The 16,720-nt window shown below is 34.4% G+C and overlaps 1 protein-coding gene and 1 non-coding gene across 2 annotated transcripts in view; both read right to left on the bottom strand.

The window, feature by feature from the left end:
• Positions 1-16,720, bottom strand: part of IMMP2L (inner mitochondrial membrane peptidase subunit 2) — a 475,219-nt gene that overhangs the window by 336,069 nt on the left and 122,430 nt on the right. The gene's annotated exons all lie outside the window — the stretch shown is intronic.
• Positions 11,159-11,228, bottom strand: TRNAV-UAC (transfer RNA valine (anticodon UAC)). Its single transcript has one exon. It is a non-coding gene; the product is annotated as a tRNA-Val (tRNA).

Here is a 16,720-nt window from a genome sequence, read left to right as displayed (position 1 = left end):
TAGCAGTTTTGACTTTCAAACAGAAGAATTGCAAAACCGGTAAAAACAGAGGACTAGACAATTTAGATCTGTTTTTGAAACAGGATAAATTAGCATATATTGAAGAGAAGTGTGGAATGATTTGGAAAAATAAGTACCCAGGCTATGGCTATGTAAAAGCTGACCATGAAAAGGAGAACCTCTCTCCAGCATAAATGATTTTGCTGTCCTGCTGAATAAAAGCAAAAATGTAAAGACAGGCAAATGTCTAAAATGCTTTATATGACAGAAGAGGTGTACAGTATTTTTATTGAGAACCTCCAAACTTTAAATAAAAATGGTAAATGATCTTTGTCAAATGAGAAGGGAATCTTCTATGCTAACGATGTAACAAACAGGAAAGCTGTATGGAAAGAGTGCAGAGAGTTATTACGAAGCCAAAGATCTGGGACTCCTAGGACTGGCTTGAAGATTAGAAATGTTTATACTTCTGTCTATTTACCCAAGTGTGTTGTTTTCAATATTGAAACACTTATCAAACTAGCTGCTTTATAAGCAATGCAAATAAAAATATTACTAACCCTACCAAATTTAAAACAGTACAGAAGGAATTAACAATTCAGCAGCTGTTGTCAGAAAAGGTAAAAGGAGCAAAGAACTTGACCATCAATCTAAGTAACATTATAAAAGCTGGTTTGACTTAATACTTTCTTGTTTTGTCAATTATGCAAAATCCTTTTGAGTGTGTAATTATGAAAAATTGAGAGAAGTGATGTGTGAAATGGGATTTCCTAGACACATCATAGACCTGGTAAGCAATATATGTTAGCTGTAGGGAAAATATCAATAGATGTGACAGGATAGTTTAAATTGAGCAGTGTATTTCCCAAAGATATTGTCTTTGGTTTCAACAAACATGCCTACTCAATAATGTGAGACTCACTGGAGGATTCTGCACAAAGAATCAAGCTTAGAGTCATCATATAAGCAACTCACAGTATATAGATTGCATGAGCACAGAAGAAATGAAGCATTGCTAAAGTAAAATCAGTTAATAAAAACATTATCAATTAATGATGAGCATGGCCCCAATATAAGATCGCTATTAAACTGCTAAGGGAGCATTAACAAGGGGTTATAAATTTGGAGTAGTTTGGGTATGTCATAAATATTAAGGAAAGAGGTAAGTTTGAATGCTGCATATTGTCCTGAGCAGGAGGTTAGATGATTCTGTAAATATTCTTTGTAATCTATATATATCCTTTGGATGATTCTGTATAAAGTTCTGTGAATGTGAGCTCAAGCTGGAAAACTATTAGTGTCTTTACAAACCTTGAGCTGTGACTTTTGAAGCCAACAGTAGTATTCTCCATAACTTTTCATTTTGAAGATGGATTAGAAAAGTTCATTGATGGGGTGGAGGCTTTCAGGATTTGGTGCTGTCAAAGACTCCTATAGATATCTCAGCATATAAAGAAGATCTCTGAATGGTTATTTCTGAGGATCAGTATCATCTCACTTTACAAAACTTACTCTAAAAAAGAAAAGAGCAATACAGGAGTTCTTGGTGGTTATTTCCTTTGACCTCAGGAAAGGTAAAAAAAAGCATTTTGAGACCATGTTCACTGGATACCTGACATGTAGCATTATGGTAGAAAAGGAAGAGGCACTGAGTGGCATTAGATCCTGCATCTGTAACTATCTGACCCAAAAAGTATATATATGCAAATGTCATGATCTCTACTGAGCAGGAATATATTTAGATGAAATTAAGACTCTTAGACAAGGAATTTATCTATACTATTGCAAAAACATAAATACTGCATTGATAATATGGAAAAAAATAATAAAGCCTTGATGAAACCTCTGATGCATTTTTTACTTCTAGTAATGCAAAGTAATTGCTTTATTTGATTATTAGTATGTATTTTTGTCCTGCTATCCCCCTCAATACTCTAACCAAAAATATTATATTACCATAACTTCATCAAGAGATTGTTATACCCTTGAAATTGTTTTAAACCAATTATGTATCATCATTAGTGCATGAATTTCAAAGGGATCAGAACTTCTCTCTATCCTGAACACTTAAAACATAGATGTTTATGTGACTCTTCTCCGGAACACCAGTTCTTTGAAAATCTGCTACAGACAGCCTCTCTGTATGTCCTCTTATATTCTCCTTTTCTTCTTCATTTCCCCTCCCAAGGCTTTTTTTCATCTTACGTTGCCTTTAAATTAAGGGTGGATTTTTTTATATACTAAAAAACAAGGCCAGGTTGTTTATGTTTACTTACTTGGTAAAGTATATAATAAAGCACATAAGTATGTTTGCATCACTAACTTACTCATTACACCTTATTTGTCAGCCAGGGTACATTTGCCCAGTGGTAACACTTTTGAAAGCAAGGGAGTAGTCAGAATCAAGACTGTAAGATCAAGCTAGAAGAGTATATACCTAAACAGGGTAGGTAGCAATCCAGTCAAAAATTATACTCACTTTACTGGTTAGTGTAGGTTTATCCACTCCTTAGTAATTCCAAAAACGAACTTTTCTTCTCTAGTTTATGGGTGAGTGTATGCAACTGCCACAGGCAACTTTTTGCAGTGTAATGTTTCTGTTGAGAGTTATTTCAGTTTTAGCTTTATTCTTAATTGTGTCACATCTTTTTTGAATTATAGAATAGAAAATATCTGGTAACTTATTTATGGAATTATATATTTGGCATTTTTGGAAAAGCATGCCATATACTGCTAAGGAGATTGTGTTGAACAACATCTGGTAAATGTGTGCAGTGTTGCTTTATATTTTTCTGGCCATAATGCTGTTGACATCACATTGCCAAATTGCAATGTCATCATAAATCAATCTGTAGTAGTAAATGTCTTCAAAACCGGGTAACTCTGTAAGGAACCTGCTGCATCTCTACTGCATGGAAAAAAGTAATTCCAAAACCTGCCTACTGAAACCCAGTTTAAAATATAGTTAGGACCTGATATATTATAGTAATGTAACTACAGTATAGGTCCATATATAGTCTATTATTTTTATATCATTATAATGTTGGATTGTACCAGCAAAATAATGCTTAAGTGGTGGCCTCCCTTGTGTAATTATGCCTTCTTAGGGACAACTTTGACCAAACAACTCAATTAAAAATCTAAAAACTGTTAGTGTTGGCAAACCAAATAGGCCCATAGCGATACCATCACCACCAAGTGACTTTTATAACAAGCATCTGGGATGTTTTAAAATGTAGTTTTGCCTAACACTATGCTACCAACACATGCATTCAGGAATATCCATTTGCACAGAAGTCATGAACATCTAAGAATGTTTTGAAGCCAAGATTGCCAAAATTACATGCTGTTTTGCTGTTATTTAACCCAGGTTAGCCGCATCAGGACACCGTTTCAAAAAAAGCTCTATTTTGTTGCATGAAGGAACTTAATGGATGTTTTGAAATTTTCTAGTATACACATTGATTTTATTACAGACTATCACTAAGGTCCCGTCAGTGCTTCAGTCTTGTACATATAGAGGTTCTTAAAGTTTGCAGAGTCTGAGCTCCCTTGCCCTCTGCCCTTGACGAAACACTCTTACAGAATGATTTAACACGTGTTTTCCTTCAGTTGATAGGAAGTTAGGTATTGTTTGTTTCCCCTCCACTAATCAAATCTACCTCTGGGTAATGAAAATTAGAAAGAAACAGTATTTTGACCTTTCCTGCTAAGTTGTCTTTTTGCCTGAGGTCTACCTTAGAGTAAAAGGGGTTTCCCAAATGCCATTTGTCAGCTCTGACTGCGTCGTCCTCAGGAGAGCACATTTCCTCCAATTACTCCTACGTCCAGGGTCATTTTGTTCTCCTGGTTTTGATCCATGTTTATTGAAGTCAAAACAGATTTTCACTGCACTCATCACTGACTCCTGATCAGAATTCCTTGCTTTTTGGCTGTGCTTATAACACACCTAATTCATTCTCCTTTGCACTTGCTTTTTTCTCGGTGTCTCAAGTGTCAGTTCTGAGTTATTTCCCGAGAGGTTTTATTTCTAGCTGTAAGTTATGCTGCCTTTAGTCAGTCTCTGGACCGCTAATCCTAACATTCTCTTGGTATTGGCAACATTCCTATTTATAAGTCTGCTATAATATGATATAAACTGTGAAGGAAATTCCCAGATTAGATTTTATTTAAATAAACATTTACAATACACAATACCTCTCAAAGACACAAACTTAACAATCCATGGAAGACCATAATGGCATATTTTTTTTGCCCCAAAAACTGTAATTAGCCAAAAAATAGTTTATATTAGAGTTATACAATCAAAGAACAGTAATAACAGACAGATCTGGAATAATTTACACAGATATCACTGACTATTCTTGCTTGCCAGATTTATATCGCCTATCTCTTTTTCACTATTTTAAACCATTATGCTATCTTTTCTTGTAGGATTGTTAATGCTTAGATCAATAAGAAGTATTTTTAACCTGAAATAACATTTTTAAAAGTTTATTTCTTTTTTTTTTTTAGGTAAATTCTACATCATTTCTCTTTAGTTTAGTATTTGTATTCATTATTATGGAATAAAGTGCCAGTTCAGCTGAAATGTATTGCAGGCCAACATTAACAAGATACTGTTGAGTAAGTATTTCACTGGACTGCTTTTAATGTCTTTTCAGGTTACAGCATGTAAAAGGTTTAGAACATTCAACTACAGGATACAAAAACATTCTTTTTGGAAACCACAACCTGAAAGACTTTTAATCACTTGATTTTCTTCCTTTTTTTTTTTTTACTACTCTTACTAATTGTCTCTTCTGTGCAGTTGAGTAAGGAAAAATACAGAAAAAACTATGTGAAAAAGCTATTGCACAGATGACAAAATTCTTTGAAGCATCAGTTATAGAAACAAACTATTGTATACAAAATAAAACAAATCTGTCTCTGTGCAGGATTGTCAGAATACACAATAACTTACTGATTAGATAACTGATGAGTCTAACATATTGACATTTTGCAGCAACCACGCAAATCACTTATTGTACTCATCTAGAAATTGGCTAGTTCTGTATCAGTGAAGACTTTTCATCTCATATGGTGCTTCCTAAATTGGTTGTGGAATCTTCAAATCAGAAGATACATCTCCCATTAAATTAAAAGTAAAAATATCTGAGGCGTTTTTTCAACACAGTTTTGTAAAGGGAATATATTCCAGTTATCTACAAACTTACTAAGTTTTAAAATTATTCAATGAATTTGCCTTTCCTAATGCCTTTTCAAAAGAAAAGGCATTGTATCTTCCCTATACAATTCTTCCCTATACAGTTCCTTTGTATACAGGAACTGACAAATATAGATACAGAGTAATAAAATTGCTTCATTACCCCAAAACTATAGCCCTGCTTTCTTCCAAAATATTCCAAACAGAGAACCTAGGAGCTAGACGGAGTCAAGGAACAAAGAGAGTGCTGAGCAATCTCAGTACCGAACCATCTCTACAGCACTGATTATAGCTTTTCTGAGAAATTCAGGAATTACCTTAATTCTATTCCTTTCAGCACTCCTGGTCCAGGACAGCACAAAATACTTCTGCTGCTTTGCTGACCCAAATGCAATTCACCCTGTCTACTTGCTCAGGAAGAGATACAGTTATTTAGAATAAAAAGGAGATGGAGCAGGCATAGCCCTTCCCATATAAAGCAAACGACTCATCAGGAGTGCATTTGACAGCCCTGGACTAATGTTGGACTGCTGTAGGAAATGTCTCTGCAAGGTACATTTCAATGAGTTACTGAGATGATGTTGTGCCACCACCTAAAAACATAAGTTAATCACTGTCTTTACGGCTTTGAGGAAAAAAAAAAAAAGCATAATCCAGTTGATTTAACTTTCTTCTATAGCCTCTGAATCATCAGCATTTGGTACTTAAATAGTAATTAACGAAATAAATGCTAACAATAACACCAAGCTTCATCCTCCCAGCCAAACTGTGAGAGATTTTTCTTTTTATTCTTCCTACAAGGCATTAAGATACACTATTAGTAGACAAGCTTACAAAGCTCATTTCAAACAGTAAAATACTTACAACCTGAAAAAGAAAAGAACACAATGTATAGACAATAGAAAGACAAAGCTGATTTTACATCTAAAAAAAATAAAAGCTAATGAAATATATGGTACTCAGCATTTTCTTTGAACTTTTTTGCAATTAGCCTGTGAACTCTAGAAATAAAAATCAAAGATATAATCAATATCTAGAATGAGAAATGCTTCATACATTGATCTAGTGTCCTTCAAGAGGAAAAAAAAATATTCTAAGACTGGCAAACAATTTTTCCTCCAAAAACGTCAGTGTTCAAAGAGGAAAAAAAAATCATCTTTAAAACAGAAAACAGTTACACTTTGGTCTTGGTCAGCAGTAACTTCCAGTAAACCTATGTAGTCTTATGGCAAAATCTGGGCTGTGTTTCACTTTTTTCATGCAAGGATAAGGCTGGACATAACATTAAATACTGTCTTTATTAAACAGTTGCCATCCTATGTTTTAAAATAAAAGTATTCCAAAATTCTGACTCCAAATACAAGGAGAAATGCTTTCATTCCAAATATGTTGTTCTGTCTTATCAAAATAGTGAAAGGTCGACACCATAAATGGGATACAGAGTTTACAGGCACTTAAAGGATATCAGGTTGGAGAACAAAAGACGGAAAATGTCAAGTACTGAGACCTGAGAACAGACCTTCAGAGAGGCCTAGGAGGATGTGAGCTACTAGTTACAAAACCCAAGTCTTCAATAAAAAACCAAACTGAACAAACAGGAAAAAGTGACAGTGTGCACTGGACAATTGTACAAGAATACGGCTGACAGCGTAAACGTAGCACTGAACCTGTACAGGTGACAAAAGAAAGCAACGGCTGGACTACGTCAGGAAAAAAGGAGCTTTACATGTATGGAAGAGAGAGATGTACAGTGATCATGAAAGTCTTTTGGGCAAGGTGATTACAGGTTACGCTCTTTTTCTTTAAAGCAATTCTTACTGGTTTGCCAGTCCAAAGGGCAGCATTCCTTAACTCATTTAAATTGAGTAATTTGTTGAGTAATTAACTCCAAGTGTCTGTTTGTCCTTCTATCTATGTTTTCAGTGTTCTTTCATTAGTGTTAAATTGTCTGCTGTTATTGGTTATACTTTCATTCAGCTAATTGATGCAGCAGTTAACTTAGTGGAGATCTAAACCGGTTCTCTCTAAAGCTATTAGTTTCCAGACTACGTAAGAGTTCAAAAAGTCTGCTCATGATTACAGCACATCTAACTGAAATCAAGGTAAAACCTACTGAGAAGAGTTTCTTTTCCTCTCTGAAAAGATGCGCAGTTAAAATAATTAATTTGCTGCCATAGTTATTAAATTATTTTAAAGTGAAAATTAATATAAAGGCAGATCATTCTGCAAGACTGACTGATTTAGGTCATGTAGAAATTATGCATTGCCACTTTCATAGTATCTTACTAAATATGATAATGCAAATTTGAATAACCCAGTGCATTTATTTGCACAGTCACCCATTTTGTTATTGTTTATTATTATGTTATTTTGTTATTGTTATAGCAACTTAATTTGATACATAATAATTCAGGCAGCATGGATTTAAAATTACACATAAATAAATTTTTAATATGCATGCATTCTTTTGTCCAATGATAACTTGCTCCTTTGGGACTTTACTGAAGCTATTATGAAGTTATTCCATATGGCAAATTCTTTCAATTTTTGCATCTCTTTTTTGCCCCCGTACTTATTTCTTCCTAATCTAAAAAACTCATTATGTCTTAGTATATACTAGTTTAGGTATTGGAGTAACATACTGAATAATCACAATGAGAAAAAAATGTATGTATATTGATTTTTTTTTTTTTAGATTATTTTTTCCTGAAATGAAACCAATGCTTTTCCCTCATTTTTAGGAACTCAGATAAAATAAATTGTGCACTACTTCACTTATGTTTGCTTCTACCAATGTTTTCAGTAAACATCTTCCTTTAAGCCTCTGACTGACCATGTGCTTTTCCCGAAACCTTTCATTTCTTAAAAATTCTTCAGTTGTCCATAGGGCTATGTACAAACTTAAATGAGAAGATAAGAATATGTAAAGCAAAACAAATGCAGTTGTGTTTCCAGTGAATTTGCATGCTAGCTGTTTTCCTTGTTATTTCTTCTACCTTTTTAATACGGTAAGTTTGAAATCTGTGTGGCTTACTTTCATTGTAATTGCAGGCAGCGTTCATCCTGCGTGCTTTGTAGATGTCTGCATCTCCAACAGTCACCTTATGCTCTCTTTATGGTGAATACCGAGAAGAGAGTCACCTTCAGGACACAATTCATGTGACTTTAGAAGTCTACATTAAAACGAGATAAATTACTCCTGTGGGAGTGCCTGTTTCTCTCTGCTGACTGTAACCAAAGTCTAAACAATAAGCTTAGATGTAGACACCTATGTTTAGTCAAATGAGTCCCAGGCTTCCAGGACTTCTGGATAAAAACTCTAATCTGTTTGCCCAAGAAGCCTTTTTTTTGGCCATTTTCTTTTCTTTAATCTTGTATAATAGAACCTAGTTTACTCTAACTGACAGAGGTCCGCTGTGCTACTTGCTGTGCTGGTCAGCATGTTAATTTGATTTGACCCTAAACTCTGTAAAATATTGTATTATTTGAACAATGGCATTTGCTTTATCTTGCCTATATGTTTTGGTTTCTAAAATTACAATATCACATATATTGACTTCCTTCCATCAATATTCTGATGGACTCGGGAACATTGCAGATCCCCTTCTTATTTCTTTGATTTGTAGAATTTGTGTGTACGTGGGTGCACTGTTTTGATCTGATGCCTTTCTTGACACCCTCTTTAAAGAGCAAACATTTAGTTTTATTTCCCATCTGGTTCGTTCTAGACTGCACTTAGGTTAGGGAATTTGAACACCTTCAGCCTTAGAGACGTCATCCCAAACCGCGTTCTCCTCTGTACCTGGCAGCTTTCTACAATTCCTCAATTTAAAAGCTTTTTTACAATCTTCTCAGTTTTAAGTGTCAGCAACTTGGTTCCCTTAGGGTTTAGATGAGGCCCTTCTCTCCTACATTGCTGCGCTTTATTCACATTCCCCAATGCCTGATCAATCTGAAATGTTCCCCATGCTTATATGATCTTCTTAGCCAGGTATCACTTTAACTAGTATATTCAGGATTTACTTTGAAGTAGATTATGCATCTGCCTCAAATTTAACACTATATAATTCTTCAAAGGCAAAAAAGACTACTAGATCCTCATCTTTTAAAAAGTGGGTAGAAAGATTTTTTTAATGGTTAACCTTTTCCTTCACAAAATATTAAAAATCTTGGGTTTATAAGTTTAAATATTGGTTTAAGTATAGTTAATAGCCAAAAGCAATAGCTTTGTATTTCATTTCAAATCCCTAACCTCTTTTGTTTTTTTGTTTTTTTGGTTTTTTTTGGATAGGCTAATATTAGACTCCTTTAAACTAAAATAATTATTAAATCCCCAAAGAAGTATTTACTAATCCCTTCATAGGACATAGAAGGTTATTTACTGGCCCTCAGAGAACTGCCAGACTGTTACTAACAAGCACTGCAAATTAAAATATCTGTTATTTTGCAATTAACAAACAGAAATAAATCACCAATATAGCTAAATCCCAGAAATCAGAGAAGAGGATTTTCAAATGCTTGTTTTCTGAACAACTGCTTAGCAACACTGGAGTCAAAGACTAGTTTTAAAGCAAACAGATATTTCTTCCAAGAGCTAGGAACAATAGCTGTTCTTGCTTGATTCCCAATAGAAACATTAAAGCTATAACTGTTTAAAGTATTAATGCATTAAAGACAACTTTTCCCCATCAATATGTAAAGCAGTTGCACTCTATCATTTGCAGCTTTGTCTGCCTGACACCTCCTCGTCTCATCCGCCAAAAACACAAAACCAAGGGACAAACTTGTTCTTCATTTTCACTGATATTCTAAACTTGAGGTACATCAGAAATAAACCTGGCATTTTTCCAGTTTATTTCAATCTGATCACACTAGGGAAAATGTGCTTGTTTTTTGAGCATCCTAATAATCCTCAGAAGAATCAAAGAAATCTCTCAGAATGAATTGCTAGTAACAGAAGTTACCAGGCAAGGTCAAAAAACATTGCTCACTGCATATGAAAATTTTGTAAGAACAGTAATGAACAAACACAGTGTCTATGATGATATTTTTCACTTAACTGTATTCAGAAATCACTTTGGAGGACTGGACCCTTAGTAATTAAAATTATACTATCTGTACACTAAGATATATATACTTTGCACTATAGTAACAAGTCTTAATTTTGTGTTTGTAGAAGTAATGAACAAACTGCATTGATTTCAGCCAAGCTATGTGGACCAAATGATCTATTAGTTTCTTCCTACACTTCTTTCATTGCATTTCAAACCTAACTTATCTACTTTAATTCTAGCAGTAGGCCTCTTTTGAGTATAAAGTGTCAATAAACAACAGGGAACGGACTGTATCATCTTCTGCCTGAGTAAGCTCCTATGATGACATTTCTTGGAGAAGATCCTTAGATTCCCTGGAAAGAAAGCTCACCTTTACTACAGTGAGACCCAATGGTACAGACCTAGAAGATACATAATCTTTGCATCAGGAATTTGCATGCCTAACAGGCTGACTATGACCATACAGTTTGAGCGTTAACACCCATTTGAGTCTTTAACCCTAGTTATTACCCATCTCTGGTCCTTTGATCTACACATAAAACATTTTAGAGTCTCTCCCAACCACGTTAAACAGAAGAACATGGCAACTGATACAGTGATAGTTCCTTTATCCTGCATAGTTTTGAAACTAGGTAATTAAAGTCCACAAGTGGGGAGGGCGGGTACCTTGGTGTTCCAGCTCAGGTTCAAGAACTGTCTCAAACTTCCCTTGTGACCTTGAAGAAGCCATTTAATTTATTCCTGTGACTCAGCATCACTTCTGTAAAAAGGTAAAGTGCTTCATTGTCTGAAGAAGTTGTTTTGTTCTAGTATGTACTTCAATCAGTCACAGAATCAGTAAGGTTGGAAGGGACCTCTGGAGGTCATCTAGTCCAACCTCCCAAAGATTTCCTGGTGCTGGTTCCACTGGGGCTTGAACCCAGGACCTTCAGCGTGTAAAACAGATGTGATAACCACTACACTATCCCTCTACCCCAAGTCTTATTTTGAAAGACATTCATAAATTTTACTGCATTTAAATGTGTTTTACTGCACTTGTGTTGGCTATCTGTGCATTTAGATAAAAAGCAAGGCTAAACAGGTATTTCCAAAATTCAGCATGCTTTCAGGTAAGTGACTATGGAAATGATGAGATAAGTTTAACCATCCTCAGAAAAAAATAAGATTTGGGCTCTATTACAGATATTATCCAGAAACTTTCCAAATTACAAGCATCAATAAAACCTGATACTGGAAGCTGTAGCTTCTCACTTGTCCATTGCCAATGGATAGGTCATGGCACTGTGATGGAAAAAAGTGTGCATCCAGTACACTCCCTGCTCACCTCTGTGATCCCTTCTTGAGAAACAAATAGAGGTTACCCAGTATTTTTTCTGGAACTGCCAGAGATCTTTTAGAACTCCCCAGACCATGCAGAAGCGTCCAAGGAGCATCACACTGTTTCTTTCTTCCAAAGGACAGGCCTGCCACTGGCCATATAGTCCTAATAAATGTCTTCTAAAAAGGAAACTAATGGTCCTCTTACCCTAGCACTGCTGAAATGGCAGTGTTTGAGAAAATGGCAGAATCTCACTTTTATGTCAGTAATGCAACTGTTCAGTGAGTAAAATGTGTAAGGGGCTGTTGCTGGAGAAGAATCTCTCTTCTATTTTTACATTGAAAAAAAAACCTTCACAAGAATCTAAAGACTACAAAGTGTCTTATGGTATATTAACTGAGGCCTGTCAATCTTAACAGTAGTTTGCGGCCTTTTACGATGGCTGGCTATCATTTAAGTTACAAATTTTTAGTTTGTCTTCTCTCCTTCTTTTACATTCTGTGAGTTAATACAAGATGTTCTATGCACTAGTTCAATTTCTTTAAGTTGCTTGATAATTTTGTTGCTTCATATGTTGTGGAAAATTCAATAGGCTGGAAAAACACCACAAACATTTCTATGTTACAGTGCAATGTGCCTAATGAGAAAGTTAAATTTCAGTTTCTCAAAAACTAACATATGTAGTACTAAAAGTGCTTCTCAGTGTGTAACTATAATTGTACTCTGCTTGCTTATAGGACTGTCTAATCAGTCATTAGTCACATTAACAGAATGTATCCCCTATCTCCTAGAAACAAATATGACACAGCAGAATATTTTAGGCTTGTGTTGCTAACTATATATTTTTGACATATTGAAAATTCCAGGAACTCAGCCACCAGAGACCAAGAAATTCTGATCTAATTGAAATTGTCTGGCAAGATGGAAAACTTTAGAATGAATCTTTCTATTGTTTCCCATCCAGATTAACAAATAATAATCTACAGCTATTTAAAGTTCAGATCAGTCACTATTAGAAATAAGATTTCTGGTCATTATTTCTTTTCTTTGGATAGTAACTTGCATAATGAAGAAATTAGCATGAATGTTTATGTCTGGCATCTAGAAGAGCTGAGTAAATTTGTTAGAGTAGGAAAACAGAGACTGGCTGATGGGTTGAATTTGGATTTACTTTTACACTCATTTAACATAAATTTTGTTAAATTGCTTTGACACAAATATCTAAATGTTTTATTTTCAAAATGTTTTGTTCTTTGAGATCCTCTAAGTGTTTTTGGTATAAGCCATCACACAAACAAAGATTCATAAACAGTATCATTTTCCTGACAGATACACTTCTAATGAACATATTATTCTTCCAGTAGTAAACAACATTTTGAAGCAGTATTGTTTACAACCTAAGGTTGTGAAGTTCTGAATAATTTAGATATGTGACAGAAACCTAAGCTACAGTATAAGCTGGCCAAACATTACAAATTCCTTACCAGGGGGATGTAAAAAATATTACCATACTTAGAACAAGGTTTCCCATACTGCCAAAATTCATGTAATTTCCATGCTCCGTCAGGGTTGAATTTTAATTATTTGCAATGATTTTCAAATACACTTGTGGGAAAAGGGTTTTATACATCATTTGTATGCATAGACAACACAATGCCATATACTGCAGATATGCTTATATAAATCCTTACATATAAGAAAAGTCTAGAGTCGCAGCCGGATCAACACTGATGATACACTGTGATTGTCTGTGCTAATAGCAGATTCGCCTAGACAAGCCAAGAGGTCTGTCTTGGCAGACCGATAGGTCTATCTGTGATAACTCTGATACAGATTTATCTATAGATCTATCTATGATACAGACCTATCAATGAAAATTCTAGGAAGTCATGAGTAACATGGAAAGGATAAATAGGGATCAACTGTTCCCTCTCTTTTCCAGTATAAAAATGAGAAGGCATTCTATACTAAGAACGAAGATAAAGAAACTAAAGAAACCAAGATAAAGCCAGACTCTGACAAATTGAGGTTGTTTCTTCACGTGAGGTGAACTCCTCATCCAAGGATAATGCTAATGACAAATGTTTATATTATTACAATGGGAAACTGAACAAGTTAATGGAAAAGAAATCCTTTGAGGTTTCCATAGAGGAAATATATGCTGCTCAGGAAATCCCTTACTTGCAAATAACTAGAGAGCAGTTATACTGTTAGGGAGCACCATCTAAGAACTTTAAAAATGTCTGTGCTGAGACAGATCAAAGACATCTAACCCAGTATTCTGCGGCCGGCACTTGGTTTCCCTAGATGTTTATGGAAAAGTATGGAAATAGGAGAAACAATTCCTGGCTAATTCTTGCTTTTGGCCACTGGGCTAACACAGCGTTTTCACATGTTTTACTGTATCCTTTTTGAAATGCAGTAAAAAGAACTGCATGTAGTCATCAAAATGAAGAAAAAACCATGAACTTTTATATAATTTGATGAACATACTGAAGAACTTATGTTCAATATAGACCTAGCAAATTAAACTGGAGACCATCCACTACTGACAGAAGCATAATGCGTTTTAACCAAATATTTATCCATGCAAAAACCTTCCCACTCATACAATAATTATTTAATTCTTTTTATAGCCTCTGATAAGTGACCATATTGAAGACCTTTGGAAATCCCAGTGAAATATATTAATTAACAGGATCCGCATATCTACTGATTTTTTCAAAGCAGTGCCATACATTTCCTTTCACAGCAGCCACACTTGCTCTGCCCAAAGCATTTTGTACTTACTTGTTCATTTATTAATTCAATTATCCATTTAGTTTTCATTAATTTAGCAAGGCCTGTAGTTCTGATTTTCTCCGAAACTCATCTTTTAAGAATTGGAATTGTATTTGCTTCTTCCAGATCTCAAATTCTAAAGTAGTTTTAAGCAAGAATAATCCTCACTGAAGGCCATCAGTGCATTCTAATCCCAACTTCTAATGCATTCATATGTTAAAAGAGAAAGGGTTTCTTCTGTAATCATCGATTACGCAGCAAAGTGAAGAAGGCTACTAAATGTCTTCCTCAGAATAACAGAAACACTTCTTAGTATCTGGAGACCATGAATACTTCCAAAATGTATATTCAGTGAATGTAACAGCATAGATATAGCCCCCAAATGTTTTATTTTCACACTGAATTTCCTCAGTATGCATTTCTGCACAGAGATTATGTCAGACATTTGTAACGACTGCATAAATGCTCTGCATTAATGAACGTTCATTTAGAGCATTACCAATATTTTAGTCTATGAAATCATTATGTAAATTAAATTAGTTACCTCTGCAGCTATTCAGCTTCAAACAGCTGCTCAACACAGAACTTTTTCCTTTATAAAAAAATCTGCATAATATTGTATTTTGTATCACAGTTATAGGACACCAGTACTGTCCTTTACTGGAATAAGACAGACCTTCAAGACACGGTCCATATTTTAGGTGCCGCTGTGATGCTCACCTTACCATCTGTTCACATTAATCTCATGAACAAAACTGCTCAAAAGCATGCCACATTCAGCCAGCTCTACAGTAAAAAAAAAAAAAAAAATCATAATTAAGGATAGAAAGAAGCACTTGATCATTAGAAAATGTGCAGTTCTGTATACATCTAGAGTGAGTCACCTTTAAGCTTGTAGTATATATATACTATAATTGACAGTCTTCTATCCAGAATCCATTCTGCAATCCTTTTAAAACTGAATTAAAAACTGAGACCCATTTTATCTGGGTCTGGCTTATCTGGGTCTCTAAAGTCTTAAGCCACTTCCAATTATATCTCTTCTGTGTTTATAATAATTATGTTACAGATGAAAAAAATGGGAGAAATACAGAATTTCTTGAATACACACAAGCTGAAAGATAAGCCAAAAACAAAACGCTCAGTGAGAGATGACTGATTTTTCATGTAACAGTACATGAAAAGTTTCATGTAGCATGTAACTTTATCAAAGTTATTAGTCTATTATCTGTTTAAAAAGCAAATCCATTTTGGCTTGAACAGTAAGACATATGGTAGAAAAATATGACTAAGCAGAGACCTACATACAAGCATATTCATCTGTTAAACACTGGTTATATTTGGCAGAAGCATACATTTCAGTACCTTACACTCAGCCAGATGAACAAACACAGAGAAGTGCAAATTAAAAAGCAGGACAATATAATTCCCAAGTCACATTCAGAGACATACAAATAGGTATGATGTAATTTCTCTATTTTTAGAGGAAAACTCAGCTCAGTGCTTACTCTTGTTACTTGTTGTACTTGCTATTACTTCTGATGGATTCTCAACACTTGGTATCATCTTAATTTTCTAATTACAAAAAAAAAAAAAAACAACGAAAAGCATATCTGACAGGCAAATTACTTTTTAAAATGTAATGCCTGTACACAAGGTAATAAATCTACATAGAAAATCATGATTAGAAATAATGCTTAAATTGTAATACATGTGCAATACAGGTTATTATTATGTTCCTTAGAATAATAATTTATCTGTTCCTCAGTAAAAATTGTATGTCCAGCATGTGAATTTTGAAAGTATGCAATGGTAATCAAAAGCAGATATTCTGAGAACTCCGCTAGTTCTCTAAAAAACCTAGGTAGATGTTCCCAAAAAGAAAGAAAAAAACAGTCTTAGCATTTTTACAGGGCATTTTGTGTTTAGCCATTGGCAAAAAAAAAAAAAAAAAAAAAAAAAAAAACAGCTCTTGAAATTCAACAGCATGAAAAAAGCATTTTTTGAAGAAGCTGGTAAATAAATGGCTTCTGCACAACCTCATGGTTAGTTTGGCACAATATAACATGCAACAGAAAGCATAACAAATGTAAAGAATAAGGATTCCATCTTTCCATTAGAATCATAGAATTAGGTTAGAATCATTAGAATTAGGTTTCATATTAAAATAAATCATTCAGAAATAATAATTGGCATTTAGGAAATACAGGTAATAAAACTGATTTAATCATCATAAATTGTTTGGATAATTATTCTAAATTAAATTAATGAGAGGATGCAGATGTTAAAAGAATTAGGAGCTTTCTTTAAACGTTAACCTACCATTTCAGTTATTGCATGAGAAATTTGTTTCGTATTAAA

This window comes from Rhea pennata, chromosome 1 (assembly GCF_028389875.1).
Source record: "Rhea pennata isolate bPtePen1 chromosome 1, bPtePen1.pri, whole genome shotgun sequence".
Classification (NCBI taxonomy): domain Eukaryota; kingdom Metazoa; phylum Chordata; class Aves; order Rheiformes; family Rheidae; genus Rhea; species Rhea pennata.
The sequence above is the reverse complement of the archived record's forward strand: the minus strand, read 5'-3'. Positions and strand labels throughout refer to the sequence as shown.